The 19566-nt window shown below is 39.5% G+C and overlaps 1 protein-coding gene across 2 annotated transcripts in view; it reads left to right on the top strand.

Annotated features, from left to right (window-relative positions):
- PHACTR1 (phosphatase and actin regulator 1) overlaps window positions 1-19566 on the top strand; it is a 143221-nt gene that overhangs the window by 21918 nt on the left and 101737 nt on the right. The gene's annotated exons all lie outside the window — the stretch shown is intronic.

Genomic DNA, 19566 nt, shown 5'->3' with positions numbered 1-19566 from the left:
CTGTGAGTGCTAATAAAGGAGTGAGAAAAATACAGGATAAAGAAGTTGACATTGTGTTGAGTAACTTACATAACCAGAAATTACTCATTCCATTGGACAGGAATGATGTGTCCTTTGTTTTTTTCAGAAAACTGAATCTCAGTTCCTGCCACACCTCTCCTTTTGCCATTGCTTTCTTGCACTTCTAGTTCAAGACCCTTTTTATGAAAAAAAAAGGGAAACAGAAAAAAATGTGGGTTTATAATGTAAATTGATCTGAGCAAGAATCCCAGATGCAGACATTGATGCATGTGATGAAAGCTCTGCAATTTATTTAAAGGGTTTATTTTCTTTGTTCTTTCATGATGGCCAGTAATTACTACATTTGGTTCTGCAAGTCTTTAGTCTGGATTATCTGTGAGAAAACATGGAGTTTCTCCAAATTTCTTATTGTTTTCACTAGAACTAGAAAGAAAGCTCCTTCAAGTGTTAGAAGAGGCTTGAGCTACAATCAGTTGCTTTTCTGCCATGTGTATTGCACAGTGGAAGGTTTTAGGCACTACTTGGGTGTACCTGTGGCACCCCAAATCCTGTACTTCTGAAAGTGGCCCACAATGGGGTGAGACATCTCATTTAACTAAGTGTGAATTCTTGAATGAGTTTAAATGCAGAATAAGTATTTTCAGGGTTTGTACCTGAATGAGTTCTTTACTGTGTGCTGTTTCGGCTGCTTTCTGATTCGTCAGCCAGAAACTAATGAACTGGAATTAGATGGCTATATCACTCTGAGTGATGATCATATTTTTTGGCTTGACAGCTGAGAATCTATTGTCACCAAAAATGACGTCTTTCTGCAAAAAAAAAAAGACTTGTGTTTCATATTCTGCATCAGTCATAACCATAGTGTAGTGTAGTAGGATTTCCATGAGAACCATGTAGCTCTTAGGGATATGTGGACACTGTGGTGACAGCTGCTTTGAATCTAGTTTCAGCATGCTGCCTTGGTTGGTTACAACTAGGAGAATAACCATGGCTGTTCAGGAGGCACCATGGGTTACCAAAGCTTGCCTACTATTGATTTTTATGGTTTCTGCAGCTCCATCTGATGAGGCTGAGCTGCATACTGCTGTGTTTAGACTGACTGGTTTGAAGCTGGATGGAATATGGCTCCATAGTCTGCTCTGGGCATTACAAAAAGTATTGATAAGATTTGCCCCATTACCAAAATATTTGGAAAGTACACAGTGATTAAAACCAGGCTGAGCACATGTATTTTCTCTTCTCAGAAGAATAGGAAGTTTAACCAGACATGCCAGCATATCTTCTCCCCTAGTAAGAGTGAGTTAAGTGTCTGAAAAACCAATTTAAGAGCTGGGTCTCCAGGAACATTTGTCAGTCACAGTACCGGTTTTGATCTCAGTTGAATCCAAAACCTTTCTCTTTTTTTTTTGGAAAAAATTTTATTTCTAGTAAGTTAACAGTATCCTGCAGCTGCTCTGCAAAATTGGTATTCCTGTCAGCTCCCCTGCTACTAACTGCAGCAAAATTGACAAGGATGTCAAATTTGCTGAGCACCTCATAGAACGCAGGGATAGAGATTTGCTACTGGACTGTACAAGAGCTGGGACCTCACAGTTTCCATCATCCCCAACCCTGGAGAACAGGAATCCACCAGCACCCTACAAGAGCCCCCAGTTAAGCAATTAAGAAGCATTGATTGAACCTTGGAGGTGTAGTACAAAAGATTTGACTCATGGAAAACTAGCATTTTTCTGCCAGCATTTGCATGACCTCTTGTCTAGTACCTCTGATCTCACTGAGGAAATATATTTAATCTTTATAATAAATCAAAGGACAAGCTTGTGAGATGGCATAATGAGAGCCAGCATGAAACTTCATAATACAGGCTTATTTTCTTCTAGCGCACTGATAAATGTGACACTTGGAAAAAAAGCATTCCCATTAGTGTCCTACAGGCACGCACCCAAGCTTTCCCACCTGCACAGAACATCAGTAATTATCAAAAAATAGATACTAACACAAGTATTTTATTAGGCCCTTATTTGCTGCAACAATGGATTCAATTATTTTTAATGTCAGAAATGGTAAGGGTCAAAACACATGGCCTAATCTGATGAAATTTCCTCTGAAATTAATGGGAGATTCTTTTCTGGGAGAGGACAGAAAGAAAGAGAGAGTCAAGCTGATATGCAAGGTTGAAAGGTTGCCTTTTCCTTGGTATTTCCAAGTGCTAACATTTAGTATCCATATCTCTATCAGACTGAAAGCTCTGCTTAGTTATTCAGGGATGAATGTTTTAAAATACAGTTCAGCAGTCAATGAGCAAAAAAACCTTTTAGGTGATTGGAAAAGTTATTTTCTGACACCTGGTAATTGCATGAGGCGAGACACTACGTAATTTGATTGATGGAGGACCTTAGTGTTAGGCTTACTATATATGACTCCTCTCAGCACATCAATACTCAAATTGTGGTGTTTGAGCATAAGTCCCCCATCCCCAATCTTTGATATTGTATTGTCACTGACAAGCAGAGGGTCAAAAGGATGTTCATGTTTCGTACAGTTTATATGTTTATAGGTTACGTTGGTTTTGGTATCCGTGTAGTGACCTTGCAGAAGGGTCCAAAGTCTGGCATTGCCTTGGTGCTGACTTGGTAACAAAGGGAAGAGTCATGGGTTTGATGTAGCAATCTCATGCCTTTGCCTCGCAGCTGTGAGGTCTCTGTGAGATCATCATTAGGTATTTTGTAAAGCAGCCAGAGCAGGTAGAGAAGATCATGGGTAGGGTGATCTGTGTGCAGATAGGAAGCACCAGATGAGCCATTGGGTTTGATCTGCACAGCCTCTTCTGCTGGAAGGTGGTGTGCTAAGGAGGTATGTAAGGAATGTGCCCTGTGAATGAAAGATGGACTTTGGCTAGGCATAATCTCAGAAAATAGGGATATTACACTCTGTGAGGGACACCAGTGTACCACAGCAGGAGCAGAAACAAGTTAATTCTCACAGTATTGTATTCGTAGGAAAGCCCCAATGAAGGTAAGAATGGTGCATCTGACTCCATGTTCTCAGAAGGCTAATTTATTACTTTATAATTCTATATTATATTAAAGAATACTATTCTATACTAAACTGAAGAATACAGAAAAATACTTACTGAATGCTAAAAAGATAATAATGAAAACTTGTGACTCTTTCCAGAATTCCAAAACAGCTTGGCCCTGGTTGGCCAATGAGTGAAAACAACTCACAGCAGAATCTAATCAGGCAAGCACCTTTGGGTAAAAAAATCTCCAAACACATTCTACATGAGCAAAACACAGGAGAAGCAAATGAGATAAGAATTGCTTTCCTTTTCTCTGAGGCTTCTCAGCTTCCCAGGAAAAAATTCCTGGGGGAAGGAATTTTTTCAGAGAATGTGAATGCCACATCACAGTAATTCTCCTCCTGGACAGAAGCGAAGTTCCCACCAGCACAATGTGGTTTTCAGTGTCAGGTCTGCAAATCATTTTATCACAGATCATCTATGGGAAGTTCCTTGATGGATGATGAGACTCCCACAGTACAGCACAAACTCCCTGGACACTGAAGTTCCATATACAGGGACTTCGACAAAGAAACCAAATTCGACCACACTGTTATTCATGCTACAGTCAAAGATTTGCTATATATTTTTTAAATTAGTGAAGATTTTTGCATGAAGTGTGGAAAACTTTACTTTCATGCAGGGCCAAGGCAACAAAAATGTGAGGTATTATAAAGCTGGGAGAACAGGCAAACTTCTAAATGGCAAGATTCTGTCTCTTGAGAGGATGGTTTCTTACAGCTGACAAGGAGCAGTCTCATGGCCGAAGAAGCCAGGAAGAAACATAATTTTCTATACTCAAGCACATTTCCTTGGCTGGATGCAGTTGGGATGGCTCTAGAAGACTGGTCAAGATTTTGAAGGCCAAATGGGGCTCTCTGAGAATCAGCAAAGCAGATAGCAGGAGAGCAAGCTTACTGTTTCCTCTCCTAGACCTTTGTAATTTTTTTACTAGCTTGATCTTCTTCTGCTTGCCTTGCTGTGAACTTGAAAAATGTTCCTGGGTGTGTTGCTGTTTTATTGCAGTGCTGTACACATGGTGAAATGTCATTTCCTGGAGATGTTTTGGAGAAGGAACTGCTTCTGAAAGAAAGAAGCTTGAGGGGAAATAGATTCTGCACTTACTTGAAATATTATCGAAGGTTTTTTATCGCTACTTTCGTCAAAAGCCAACTGTTTGCAACCTTTCAGAAAAAAAAGTGTTTCAGCTGCTTGGAGGATTTTTCGTAGAGAAAAATGTCTTATTTTGTCATTTCCCCTTTCTGGTGACCTTCATTTTAAAGAATTGGTGCATCTGTCTTCCACCATCCTTGCTTCCTGAATCCCAGTTCTCAGGCAAAAAGGAGAAAGAAGCGTGTAACTTGTACTTGAAGGACACTAGCTGGAATGACAAGAGAAAAGCAGGAAAGGAAATCTTTTGAACTCAGCCTTTCCTCCTAGGTACACTGAAACCTCCTTTTATTTGTGTCCCAGTTTCCCTTCTTAGAAATACTTGCAATCCTCCACAGGGCAGTAATCACACATCAGTCCTCTGGTGCCACAGTTCCCATCCCAAAACCCATGGGTGAACTAGTGAGCCACATCTTGGTCTGTGACCAGGGAAGACACGACTGTGATTTTCTAGCCTCGTGCTTGGGATACCCTCCTGAGAATAGGGAAGATCTGCTCCTGTTTAATTTAAGGCTTCATTGGTTTAGGTTACATTGTGGAGATTGGTGTTCAAAACCTGTCTCAAGGTATAGGACTAGGGAGTTGGAAAGGATGAAGACTGGGGCTGAAGTAGACCAGAGAATATCAGAAGAGCCAAAAGGCAAACCATTGTGAGCCAAGCATCATCAGCTAACTTGGTGGAAAAGGACATTCAGAGCAGGTCTGTGGATTTATCTGCTGCCTAAGGGCCTTAAGACTCTTTTAATACTTATCTGTACAGAGGATGCAAAGCTTCTCTTGCTAGAAGTTACTCTGTTAAGTAGGAATAGAGGAGGTCTGCACTCTCGATCTAAAGATTTAAGCCAAATAGTGTCGACAGTGCCACAAAAGAGGGAACATGTGGATTTTTTCAGTTTACTTTTTGGGGAGGGCGTAACATGCTCTTCCATTTGCTTTCAGTCTCACTCAAGCCATTTAAAGATACTAAGTGAGCCTCAACAAAGCTGACTCCTCCAGCCTTTAGCTGCCCCACACCCAAAATTTGCTTTACAACAGATATTAATTTTGTGCCTGAATCTTTTTTTTCCACTTGTTAATCCTAGGTGCTTTTTCCAACCAGATTTTTTTTAAAGATATGCTATAAAAAAAATCATATGTCAGTGTGTTTATGTAAGTTAAGTCTCCCAGTCAGCAGAGGGGATTGCTTAAATTGGCAACACTTACAGGCAAGGATTTTTCACTGTTTCTGATAAATAACAAGAAGAAAACAAAATGTGATAAAGCTGTTCAATTTAAGAAACTGTTATTCATAAACCTTACCCAGATCATTTAATTCCTACTGCTGATTATTTCTAACTACAACAGGTAAATATTTTAAACTTTTCTTTCCAGAGTATTCCAGATGGGAGACATTCAATTATATGTTGCCAGTGCTTCTCTTAAACCTTCTGCTTTGCCAGTAATTGCCTCTTGTGTTCTCTCATATAAAACCCTTAGGGTATTAAACTGGTCAGGTAATTTAGGTAATACCTTTGCCTGGGGAAAGGAAGGAGAAGCACAGGCTGCAGACATGCCGGCCTCACCCCTGCCTGTACTTCTGGGGACATGGTCTGTGGGGTGTGGTGTGGTTTTCCCAAGTGCCAGGTTATTGACATCTATCTGCAGAGGTTCTATTTTTGTTGAAAAGAGTGGTTTTGTTTGGGTTATTGTCTAACAAGGCTAACTGTTTTCTAGCACTTTATGGTCTCATTCTGTTCTTCTGAATTTTATTTAATATCTGCTGTGATCCCATGTGAAAAGTATAAATATTTCAGTTAAAATTCCTCTTATACTTTCAAGCCAGACTGTCTCTAGGTTTAGATATGAAAAACAGAAGTAATTATGGGGTTTTTTCTTCCCTGATGTTCATATTCTAATGACTTGGAAATATAATTCTGAATTCTGAATCAGTGCTCAGAGAGAGAGCTCAGTGTCCCCTCCAGGCTAGCTGGGTCTGAAGCCACCCTGAAGCCTGAAATACCTCAGAGTCCTTCCTGTTCTCCTCCATGACAAAGCCTGTTAATATTTCTGTGTAAAACCCCTAGGGGCCCTTTTGAAGTGAAACAGCAAGGAGGTGATACAGATGCTGGTCCAAGCCAGGTATTTTTGCTGTGCTGAGGCAGCTCATACAGCATTAAGGCATCGCTAAAAATCACTGATCGCTTCCAAGATTTTGGGAGAAGAGAGAAAAATGGCGCTTTTATAAAACTAAGTCCAAACTTGCAAAATAAAGAGCTCTGGTTTTATTAAAAACCAGCAGTACAACCGCTTTTCAGAGTTAGAAAAGGCTGCTGTGTTCACCATGTTGTGATTATCTGAGGAAAGCACAAGCTGTCATTGTCTGAAGAAAAGCAGCATTTTGCAGGAACTTGGGCTGTTCCTGAATGCACACTGAATGAAGCAAGTATTTTTACATGAATAAAAATTTTAAAAATAATATCATTATATTTCAGTGTTTTCTAGATTAATCATAGAAGAATTTTTATGCAAATTTACATTTCTGTTTGAAATTGGAACTAGATATTATTTAGTATAGTTAAAAACCTGAATTTCAAATATAAAATGGCCTGGTAGACAGGAAACCATTTGTGTCTTAGGTCTGTTGAAGTATTACACTGCTTGCATCCAAGGACTGAATAAAAATTAAAATCCATAGACAGTTCTATTTTTTGCATTGATCCAAAACTGCACACTTGATGTATTCTGAATTTTGAAAGTGAAAAAAAAAATCTAGGATTGCATTTAACTTCTTTTTGTATGCACTGACATTTTCTTAATGTCTTTTGAGAAACTGGCAGAAAAATGTACCAGAATTCATGCAAAACTGTAGACAACTTTTTAAAAATTTCATCTTTTGCCATTCTATAGAGGGAGAAAACTATCTTGTGTATCTGCTTACTGCAGTGGAACCAAAGATTCACAGAGATTTTTAAAGCCAGTGGTCATTTTCAGCCTCACTATTAGATAAACAGCCCAAAGCTAGGGTGGCAGAAGAAATTTAATAGCAAGGGAAAGTGATGGCTGATGTTTGTCTCTATTGCTGGTATTTTAAATTGTCAGCGTTTTCCGATTCGTCATTTTAAGGAGATTAAAAGAAGGGAAATGCATTCGGAAGTTGCAGATCTGATTTGTACAAGGAAGGCAGTGAAAGCATTTGTCTATTTTTATACTTGAATTGCCAACTGGAAGCTCCTAGTTCAAAAATGGAGGAAACAATCACTCCCCCGGGAGCATGTATTCCACTACAGAGCAGTATCACTGTGTCTTCCTGAGATGTGCTGCAGAACATTTCCAGGGTTTAAGAAGTGGGCTTTGCTTAGCTGGGCTGAAAAATGCGTTTTGGGATTGTTCTACCCCCGTGCCAGCTGTAATGGAACGTGTGAAACGAGGCCTCTAAATGTGTCCCGTCTTACAGGAAAGAGATGCTTAATGAGGCTGTTTGGTTTTTATGCTAATTACATTTCCAGCTGCTGTGTGAATATTATTTGAGGCCACCCAAACTGCAATGCTGCAACATAATTCTACAGCAGTGCATTTGTGTTAAAATAATATGATACAATTAATCCATTAGAAAAAGTACAAATTGTGATGATTGAAAATAGATGCTGTTCATAGTATAAGCTTCTTCATGGCATATGGATTAGAGAACAATGTCCATTGGAAATGTTTTAAGTGTTTTAGCAACAAATCAGCAATAATGGGATATCTGGCTCTGGAGAGAGAGAATGTGTGTTTGGAATAAGCTCAATCTTGTGTAAAAAGTTGTTGTACATCCTCAGCTTCTATTGCTATGACTCATGAATGGAGGGTCTTCACCAGACTGAGTCCTTACAGGTTATTTTAGAATGATTTCGCTTAACAAAATGTGTTGAAGCTGCATTTTATGTCTAGATTGCGTGTGAAACGTGGATATTAATTCATATTTCTCAGACCTCTGGCTTTTGTTCTTTGGGTTTTCACTGTCTTTACGAAGGCACGGGAAAAAAATCACATTTCACAGTAACATGAAGCCATGAGGAAATTTGTCTTCACAATGGTGCTTTCACTGAGAAGTGCTGTTGAGGAAGCTTTATTCCTAGAATACCGTTTTGCTCTCTTTACTGTTTTGGTGTTTCCCGCAGTGTGGAAATGAAGCAGGAATCCCTGAGGCCAGCATGGCAGTACCTCCAGCAAGTCCTGCTGTGACATGTGACCCGTGTTGTGATTGGGAAATGGGTCGGTTTGGTCATGTGAGCATGCAGCCCAGTGGGTCTAATCTGATGGGACTTTTTAATCACAGTAGTCGCCCTTTATTTCCCTGTCCATGGGCTGCATTAAAGAGGCACGTACAGTTAGATATATGGGGTATTGGCAGCAGAGATGAGAATTCCAGGTCTGTGGGGATCTGAAACATGGATGGCAATCACCCAGACAAAACCATTAACTTCATGAGCTCTTTCCAGGGATGCCGGGGCTAGTATGTTGAGGAATAATAAATAGTTGCTGGAAAGGGAAACTGAATTGCCCTGTATACAGAGGTTTAATAGGAAAATACAGATTATGAATTAGAAATCGAAGATAGCTTGATGAAGAACAGTTTCATAGAAACCTTGGTCTAAGTCTTTTTTATTCTAAGTCTTGTTTATACATTGTAACTTGAATTATTTAAACCATAAATATGAAACAGATTAGTTATAACATCATAAACCCTTGGGTGGAAGTTTATGCAGTTCATAAACTCATTCATTTTATTTTAATTCATTAAGGCAAATTTAGTTCTGAATTAAAGTGTCCACATAAGTGTTTAATGTGGCATTGGTGATCCTCCTTGAATCTCCAATTCAGATTGCTCTTCCTGAGCACTCATGTAAGTCATCACAGGAGCTAATGTGCAGGAAAGAGTAGATCAGACAACCTGAGATGTCACTAGAGTTGGGTTCTCGAGACTCTTTTTGGTAAAAGCTGCACCTGGCTACTTGGACTGCTTGAGGGACTGGGCAAAGGAAGTCCAAGGTGGTGATTAGAACATTTAATGAAGAGAGAAAGCTGTTGGTTCTCTTCCAAATTCTGCTGCTAACCCATCCCAGTCTTGTTGCAAACAACACCTGTAGATACTGGACTCTTAAGTATTGCAGGACTTGGCTGCAGTTTGACCAGGTCTCTTTTCTCAAGTAATTCAGAGAGACTTTAGAATTATGGTAATAAAAAGGATTTCCAAAATGTAGAAGAAAATTTTGAAAACCAAAAGCATGGGGGAAAAGTACTCATTCCTTTTAGAAGTTAAATTCCCTATTTGGAGAAACATACAGATTTTCTGAATACTAAAAATTTGCTTTATTGATACACTTCCAGATGAATGTTTCAGTTCCATAGTATGATGTCTGTATAAAGAAGTAGTTAAAAATAAGACTTAATTTGGTTACTATTTGGTTGTGTAGGCTGAAGACATAATACTATCTGTTGTTGACTGCATCTGAATTTCTTACTATCTGCAGGATTCCACACTTTTAGATAAAATAGTGGTAGAATAGACCCATGATGATGAACATGACTCACTATTCCTTTTATTCTTACTGGAATAGCAGGTATATGTTTCTAGGTTGAAAAATGAAGTTTCTCAGTCTCTTATTTTGCAGAGGAGTATGTGTATGTGAATTTTTGAAGGATAGACCTTAGTTCCTCTTTAAAAGCATTTAATTTGGTAATTAACACTATTGGTCCTTTATATCCTCAGAGTTCTATTTATATCTCTTCAAGGTAAACTGGCAATCCCAAACAATTCTATTTATCAAAACAGGCACTAAAAATCATCCTTTTGCTGTGGTGAATCATCACACTTTTTAAATTTAACCAGCAGCATTGTTTGCCTATTCTAAAAGAAAAGTTACAGGGAATTTGACTGCCCCTAGCTACCACTTGAATCTGAAAACATCAATTGCTCGCTTCCCTGTGTCTTGCAGGAAGCTCTTGGTCTCCATGTGCTCTTCGTTAATTCCTTAGTTAAAAGTAGCATGGGGCTGACAGCTGAATGCATGCAGATAAGCAGTAGTCTGAGGAAGGACCAAAGAAGGTCCAGATATGCTTGTACCTGAAGGCAGTGACACATATTTGTGCTGAAAATTGTTGACAATGAGTTTGATTTTCTTCCTGCTGAAGCTGATGAATTCTGCCGCTGTCCTCTCTGAGAGCAGGGTGCCTGGCAGGCAGCTGCTGAATACCAAAAGCCTTTGCTCATATGGACTGGCCAGGAAGGCTTCTGCCAGCTGCACAGTCACCTTTCTGAGGTCCTCTGTACCCAAAAGAAGACTGTGGGTCTTGGTGGGTGCTCAGATCTTTGCAGGAATAAACAATATCTGCGGACAGAATGTTTCCAGGGTATGCACATATATTTAGAAAGCAGCCTTGCAACCTTTTCTAGTTAAGTTCTGCCTCAGGAACGTTTGAAGCCCGTGATTTCTATCACTATCATCAAGAATCAATACTGCATTTACACTTCTGTACTGGCACTTACATTTTCAAAACTGTACATGTACATCTAATAGCCTGTGTGCTTTATGGACCTGATCAAAAACCCCATAAACACGATCATTTGATTCTCTTTTTTTTTTATGGGCATAGGATCAAGTCTGTATTAAGTAGTCAAAGTAGCATTCCTCCCAGTTTCCCATCTAATAAGAAAATATGCTACAGATAGATAAAACATCAGTTAAAAAAGATGTAGTTGACTGTGAGTGAAATATTAGATGACATTTGGGCTATAGTTTGCATACCTGAGTGGCAGTGTTTTTTCTCACAAGTTAGTTGCTTCCTGTACACCATCTCAGTCCTAAATCTGAAGGATTCTAGTTTATAATTGTGGAAAAAATCCAACTCAGTAATTCCATGAGAAACAGAACTTTTGAAACACAATTTTATATGGGTTGCTCCTTTCTGAATCTTTTGCTGTCTGTTCACAAGCCTAGAAATGGCAGTTTGGGTCAAGTTTTCCTAACCAGCCTTCCAGAACTTCAGAAACACTACAAATTTATGATCTTTTGTCCTGACCAAAGTTTGCCAAAATTGGAAAGAGGTAGTGGAATTACCAATAAAGGCATTTAAAGACAAGGAAGCCGCTGCTGCTGTTAAAAATGTGCAGGAAGGGATGGGAGAAAACAAGGCATTGGCTGGGTGCTATAGAAAAGGATACTTTGGCTCTTCTTGTTTTAGGCTGGCCAATGAGTTTAGAAGAGTGGCAGCACATACGACATCCTTTTACAACCTCAGTATTAACTTGAAAATATCTGCAACATCTCTCATCAGATGTAGTTCTGTAAGGAAGATAAGTATCAGAATAAGAAGCTTCTGAGAAATTGTTTATGGAAATTATTTTGGATTTTATGATAAGTGGAGAATCCTTGTGTGTCCTCATGCTTCCATTTGCTTTGGCAAGAGCCAGGGTGTGAAGGCATTTGCAGGGTTTTGATCAGACACCTGGGAGAGATCAGGAGGTTACTCTGCAAGCAGACAAATGCAGAACAGTCGTGGGAAGATTATTTCAGAAAATCTATGTGTATTGGTTTATAAATTAAAATAATGAAATCAGCAACAGCTGTTCTTAATTAGTGATGGATCTGAACTGACCACACAGCCAGCCAGGCATCCATTGCTGATCTCCATAACACAGAGTTCTCATGCTGGCAGCAGCGATGCAGGAGCCCCGGCACATGTACTCGTCCCTGCTAGTAACCAAGTCCATGCACTATCTTTTATTTAGATGTGATGTTTACGCCCCAGTAAACTTCCAGTTTGGAATGGCTACCTCTAAATATTGATGTCGGTTTTTTGCATCTGAATCTGCAAAGGCATTGTGCGTAAACGAGAGGCCAGTGACGCTGTGGTATTTCTGGCATTAATGTGCAGACAACATTCCTGCAGGCTAAAATGCACCGCAAGAAGCTGACAAAACCAATCAAAATCCCCCCATTTGTTAGTCTGGCAGATTAGTCCATTTTCTGATTTCACTGCAAGGATTGTGAGACTGGCTTAACTCAGCTGCCCTCATTTGAGTGACTGCGCTTAGATCAAGCCAAGTCTCAGCTGTGTCATTCATGCTGTTACACCTTCTGAATGCAGGCAGCTGAGGCTTGAAGTGGGGCAACTGAATTAACAAAATTAATGCCAATTCTCATTTTGGTCAGGGCATTATTTTTAGTATTCTTTGATCTGTTGAGAAGGCATTACCTGAGCTGCTCTTGTAGAAGGCCATGAACTCGCCCCTGGCCACTGCCTCCCATCAGTCAGGAACTATTAACAGCAGCCCATTGGTGAGCCCATGTGCTGACACCTGAACCTTGGTTTCCAGAGGCCTGGAGCCCCTGTTGCTATTGAAGACATAACTGTTTTACAATCTAGTTGTCTTCTGGCACTGGTTCATTTATTGAATTGAGCTGGCTGTGAGCTCTTCAGCATAGTCATGACATCTTTCTCCTATTGTCCTTATCAGCAAAATGACCACTGAGAGAAAGAACTTGTATTTGACCAGGATCTTCAGAATTTGTCTGTGGAATTATGTGCCCCGAGGAAGAGTGGCTTTTGCCTGTGATATCTGTTGTCTTGGCAACATCATTTCATCCAGGAAATACTGTGTATATTGGAGTAACCTTGTTGCCCCATGAGTTATATTGGTCTGTTTTCTTTCCTGCATCCCTGGAAGGAAAGGTTATAAAAGTGAACATTGCAAATACACAAGATAGAAAAGCCACAGGGGAAAAGAGCTGAGATGCTCCCCTTCTGTGCTAATTGAAAGTAGGCCAAATCATAGTTCACTGCACAGCTAAATGAGAGAAACAGAGGAGGGGCTTTGAGGTTTGCATTATCTAATAAATCCAGCAGTATCTCCAGAAGAGCAGAGCTCTCTCTTAGCCACCGTCAGAGCAAACATGGTACCTGTATGCATATTGTGAATAAATTGGTGTGTGTCCTTGGTCTGAAACTCCCTGTAGGTTAAGGTGAGCAAAGCAATAGCTTTTTCAAGCATATGTGGCAAGGTATGGGCTAAGCCAAGTACTTCTGCTTTGGGTCTAATGATGCCTCTTGTGCTGCAGAGAAGCTGGATTAAAAGAGAGCTAATATTTAGGAGCCCTAGATCCATATTATAGTTGGTTTGCTGGTAGGGCAGAGTCTCCCTATTCATCTAACACCTGCTATTTCTGTAAAACCTTTATGTATATATGCTTATGTCCTACTTTTTTCCCCTGGAATCTATACTCATGTTCGAGCTCACTACATTGCCTGCCTGCAGCAGATGATATAGGCCATCCTTTTGTCTGTTAAACTTGGTTGTAAAATCTCATCACCCTCAGTGACAACAGGCCTGACCCTCTGTAAAAATGTAGTGAAGGCTTTCTGCTGGAAGCTTTTTGCTGTGTATCTAAGGCACTCCAAATAGTGAGAACACTATTTTAAGTAATGTTCGCAAGGCAGAAATAGCACAAAAAATGCACACACATTTATTAGAGGAGATAACCGTGGAACAAAATTATATATTATATTAAATAGGAGATTGTTTACAAAATGCTGATTTCTGGCTCATTGTTTACTTAATTTTTCCTGTTTCATTTTGCTTGAATAATGTAAGTGCATTGGTCCCATTAGTCTCCAGGAGATCTTTAGGCATTTTCAGTTGCTCATGAGAATGTTTCCCAAAGCCTTTTGAAGTGGGACTACATCTGTGTAGGAAGAGACTCTCAAAAGCCACCCTCTCATCCTGTTCCTGACTCCTTGGCATCCCCTTGGTAGTCAAACCAACTGCTTATGTGGAAAAGTAATATGAGGAAACCACTGAGGCAGTTTTAGCTGTCTCTTAATGAAATGTACCAGCTGGAAAGCAGGAGGAGCATGATCATCATGGGACCAATCAGCCCTCTGTGGAGAAGCAGCAAGTGCTGTGTAAACTCCAATCAGTATGTCTGTGACGAGAGCAGTGTTGTACTGAGTGGGTAGCTGATATTATGGTGAAATACTTAAATTCAAACACCACTTTAATTAAATTTCACTCAGTATTAGGCTAGGAAATTGATAAGATTTTAAAAAATTGGAATCAGCCCTGAGCTATCATGGGCACTAACCTGTCTCTTTTTGCCAACTGCCTGCAGTCATTTTTGTGCCACAGGATATTCTCTGCAGCCAGTGGGCCACTGCATTTTACTAAAACCTGAGCTGTTTTTAATCCTTTTAATACTGTCTGCTTTGAGATTGCTCAGAGTGCACCTCTGGAGAATTTTGTTTCATTTTTCCATGCTGCATATCATGGGAGAATCCTTAAATGAGATAGCAGCTTCCTCAACATAATGTAAGTTGTGGCTCCAGCTCTTTCTGCCAGAAGCGTCCCAAACAGATGTTGGCAGCATCACGTTCACTGCAGGAATAATTGACAGCAGCAGACCTTACCCATGGTAGGAGCAGAGCATGCCCAAGAGGCGTGCTGTGACTCACCACTCCCTTTTCAGCCCTTTTCCATCAGGTGAAATGCCTGTGCCAGTCCTGGCTCTGCCCAAGCAATAACTCCCACAGAGAAACTGCAGAGAGACAGCCAGCAGCACCTCGGCCAAAGCTAAGCTTGCCTTTAGGTATCTCAGGCAGCCATCTAGGCCAGCTCCTTGGCTCACAGTATTTTCTCAGCTTGTCTTCTGTCCTGCAGCCCAGTGGGAAGGCAAGGAGAGGATAAACAAAGCACAGATTGCCTTACAGTCATGCTACCCACAGATCAGTGCTAGGCTAAGATTTCGCTTAATTTTATATTTGGACTGTGATCTTCCCCAATTTTTTTTAATACTTGTGTCACTTGGATAACACAAAGTAGCAAATAACAATTGACTTTTGCTTACATAAGATCAAGTTGTACTTTGCTTTACACCTCTCTTTCAGATATTTCAGGTCAAATTTTCCTTTCAGTTACGTCTAGGTATTTCCTATTAAATCCATCAGGTTAGGTAACACTGGCATTGTAAAGAAAAGCATACATTTTGCCCTAACGTGCGTTGTTCTACCAGTCCATTTTATTCTGTGTAGGTACAGGTCTTTTCATTATTAAGCTGATTCCTAATTTGGAGTGAACTTCTGCTCAGTGTTTGAGCATAAAAGGTATGAGGCAGACAATATGATATCTGAGGAACAAAGTAGAGGCTGAATCCAGATGGCAGGAAGACAAACAAGCATGAGTAGCTGTGATTATTGCACATTTACACACCCTCACATGCATTCATTCTTACTTTCCTCTTGCTAGTCTTAAAAACCTAGTCAAAATCCAGATACCAAAGAGATGTGGCTCGTAAATTGTATTTTCGCAGAATGTGCTATGTGTGGATTGATGTGAGCAGCTACTCTGTGAGATTAAGTATTAAGAAATGTGTAATAATTCAACTTAGGGCCTGAACCTTCCAGAGCAGCTTATTCAAATGCAATACATATAGATATATAGAGATATATAAATAAAAGATATTGCACAAGTCAGCAAGCTGGAACGAGTTGGAGAGGCATAAAGTGGTGCCTGTTCTAGTTCTTACTATTCATGTTTTATTTTAATTTGTTACTTTTGCTGTATAATTTAAAAACCATTGCCATTCTTGCCATTTGTATAACATTTTTAGCCTTTATGTAAACATATGCATATTTTATGTTACTTTTGAATTGAATTTATGGATTGGATGGCCCTGAGCAGAAGGAAAAGTGGAAGACATTAAAATAGTAGGTTTGTTTTCAGGTTCTTCTAGCTTTGAAATGAGACATGAGTAATTTAGGCTCTTTTTTCTTATGCCATTAATACTTCTCAAAAACACAGACACTGAGAAGTCTCTAAAAGTAAAATATTTTACTAGATTTGCAGGTCTCTCAGTGATATAGTTGTGATTATACCAGTAAGATGGAAAATGAGTGTGTAGTGTCTGGACCTGTATAAGAAGGTGCCTAATTTTTTCCATCTCCACTTATTTCAGTGTGAGAGATTCAGGAGGGATACCATGTTTCTTTCAGCAGTACAGGAACACGCACAGGTGTTTGCTCTTTCCTCCGCTCTGGGACTGTCAGAGCCCATCAGGAGTTTCAGATGACCAATTCCTACTGGATTTGGTTGCAACTGAAAAACTTAGTGGCCAGGAAGCTTAGGAGAAGTGAAAATTTTCACCCCAATTCCCAGTGTTTTGTGTGCCTGGATGTTGCTTCACACCACAGTGTTCAGAGAGACTCAGGATACTCTTGGGCATTCTTGAGCATTACTGAGTGAAGTGCCAGGACAATGCAAATGAATTGGGTTGTGAACGAGTTCAGACCTTGGTGGGAGCATTCAGACAGGTGAAACTGCACAAACTGGATCTGACAGAATAGCTTGTCAGCCTTGCACTGAGTGCATTAAGCTCAAGGAGGCTACAAAATGTGGAGCAGCATGGTGGAAATGGAGTAAATTCTTTGAGAAGAGTCAGTACAAAAAACCAGTCAGGCACCAATCTATTTTACAGATACAGTAAAGAAACTCTTAAATAGTGAATTCCTGGGAAATATATGTCCTGATAAAACTCTTTTAGTGCACCTTGGACGTCTTGTTAATGTGTGTGTGTTTCTCTATCCCACTTCTGCTGGCTGCTGTGGGCTGCTTACAGCCATGGGCCAGTTTGAAGAAATTCTGTTTGTAGTGAAGGTATGACTATCTGGACCTATTGTTCCTGGTGATTCCAAGGAAGGGGAATAAAATAACAGTATGCTTTTGCCTCAGTGAGCCCAACAGTAGGATTTAAGGAGTTAACAACCCTTTGGCAATATTAATATTTGGGCTACATTCCTGTTTGAGAATGAAAGGTCCTTAAAAATATACCATCAGTGTGGTTTTGTGGCACCAGTTTTTAGAGGTATATAATGTAAATATAGTTAATTAGATCACTTTGGTGTTAATGAAGTGCTTTTGAGATTCTTGGAGAGCTTTACGTATGACAGTTCTCATCAAAGCCACGTTCCATGTGTACCCAAACCTCAGGCAAATGTATGTGAGATGAGAATAGGCAAATTGGATGCTCCATCAAAAAATCCATAATGCTCTTTCTGAGTTGATTTTATCCCAATGCTAGCAAAACAGTTTCAGGGTTTCAAACATTTTAACAGTGGTCTTGTAGTTGTCATGTGGTTTCCCCACTCTGTTCTACTTAATTAAAGGAGAGTAAAGAGGAAATACTGTCATTGATTACATCTCCGTGACCCGCTTGAGAATAAAGGGATTGCTCTGGCGTACTGAGAGCAGTATCTGAGTGACAATGGCTGTAATACCATCTGCTAATTAAAGGATTTGGCAAAATAATTGCAATTTTCTACTTAAATTAGAAAAATACTTAATAGAATCTGTGCTTCTTCTTCAGCTTGGGTGATATATAGAGTGCTTGCATAAGGACAGGCAAATAACCACTTAGTAACAAAATAGACTGGCACTGCAAAGACAAAAAACACCGTTCTTTAAAAGCAAAAAAATGCAACACTTCGCACCTACAAAACATGGTTCTCTCCACCTCTTTATCTCTACCCATCTGTGTATGCACACACTTCATAACTCTTGCCCGTTAACTCTATTATTTTAATACTAGTCAATAGTTATCCACAGCACCAGCAATAAGGTTATTTGAGAAAAGGACAAAATATATTGCAGCATTTTATGAAGAACAGCAGAAGATCAGGAACCACTTAAGTTGCCCTGACACAAATACGATTATGTATTTATAAAGATTAATTTTTAATAATGCTGTTAGCTGCAAATGTGCCTAGGTCACGTGTTTGGGTACAAATATTCCTTGAACTCTGGTGCAGTTCACATCTAAGTCCATAGCAATGAAATACATACAACATTTCAACTAGGTATGTACAAAAATGCTACCATTAAGTTTTCATACCTGATTGAATATTACAGAAAAGTCTCATGTTTGTGTTACGACTATGCCCATCATTCATTTATTTTGATAAATAGTCAGAATATTGCAGATACTGCAAAGAAAACTGTAGTCCTATTGTTCTTCTCTGATGTGCAGCTCATGACAGTGCAGAATTGGTATTGAACAGACCTGGAAAACAAATAATCATAAATTCATATACTGGGCATTATCCATTTAAGTACATTCTCAGATAAAAGTGTTATAATCTGGGGACTGAAAACCTAGCAGCAATACCATGATTGGACTCTGTAGTATCTTCATCTAAGCTTCTGGAAGCTAATGTGCATTTGCATATTAAAACTGCTCTGAATCTTGTGTGGAAAAATCTGCATGAAATTCAGAGCCAGGAGAACCAGCGCTGCAGAACTTGCCTTTCTCAAAGAATAAATGGAGAAAAAAGGTTACAATCAGTGGACACTGCTCCTTCTTGCTTTTCACTTTCAAGAGTAAGTCCTCTGCTAGGATTTTCATTACTGAAGCCTCATGCTTTAGATGTCTTTTCTCCATATAAGTTGTTGGTTAGGGATGGGCAGCTTGGCTCACTGCTTTTTACAGAGACTCCTGGTGGGAGCTTGGACAAGCCATGTTCTGTAGCAGCTGTCCCACACACAGCTGCTATGGCTGAAGCCATAAAGAAGGGTGTTAAAATGTGCTCTGTTTAGATATGGATTAGTCTTTTTCATGTAATAGTTTCAAAGTATTAGACTTTTCTCAAACAACATACTTAAGTGCAAAGCTTTTGGGAGATTTCAGAGCCATAAATGGAGCAAAGTTGGAGTGTGAGGGGAGAAGCATTTCTGCACTGGGAAAAATATTTGATCCAAACTTATCAAGAGGCTTTGACATTGTTTTGGAGTTACAAATAGCAATAGTCTCCTGTATCTTTAAGTAATTTACAAAGAACAGAAAATTAAAAAGCACCCCATATCATAGACTTGAGATGCCCATGCTTTAGCATATTTTCCTGCTATCATATTTTCCCATAGCAGAAGCATAGATATGTTACTTTAGAATTAAAGCTTTGCGTACCTGGCTTTCATAATGATTAGTCTGGAAAAGCATCTCTTTATTTGAATTTTCATATATTTCAGTCATGTATATCTGACTACTGGTATTTTCTTTACATAAATATTTGGACAGTCAAGTTTCACTCACATGATTACTTATAAAAAAGCATTTAGCTGGCTGGATAATGTGCCATAATTTTATATGAGAAGTGATATTTGACTTAACATAAATGGACAGGATTTACCAAATCCTGACACCAGAGCCTTAGCCTCATTTCACACAGATCTGATTCACACCTAATACAATGCAGGCCATTTGAAACAAAATGAAGTCAAAACTGTTACTGACCTAATTCATATCTTGTCA

Source organism: Haemorhous mexicanus, chromosome 1, assembly GCF_027477595.1.
Source record: "Haemorhous mexicanus isolate bHaeMex1 chromosome 1, bHaeMex1.pri, whole genome shotgun sequence".
Lineage (NCBI taxonomy): Eukaryota > Metazoa > Chordata > Aves > Passeriformes > Fringillidae > Haemorhous > Haemorhous mexicanus.
Note: the sequence above shows the minus strand (reverse complement) of the source record. Positions and strands in the feature narration are given on the sequence as shown.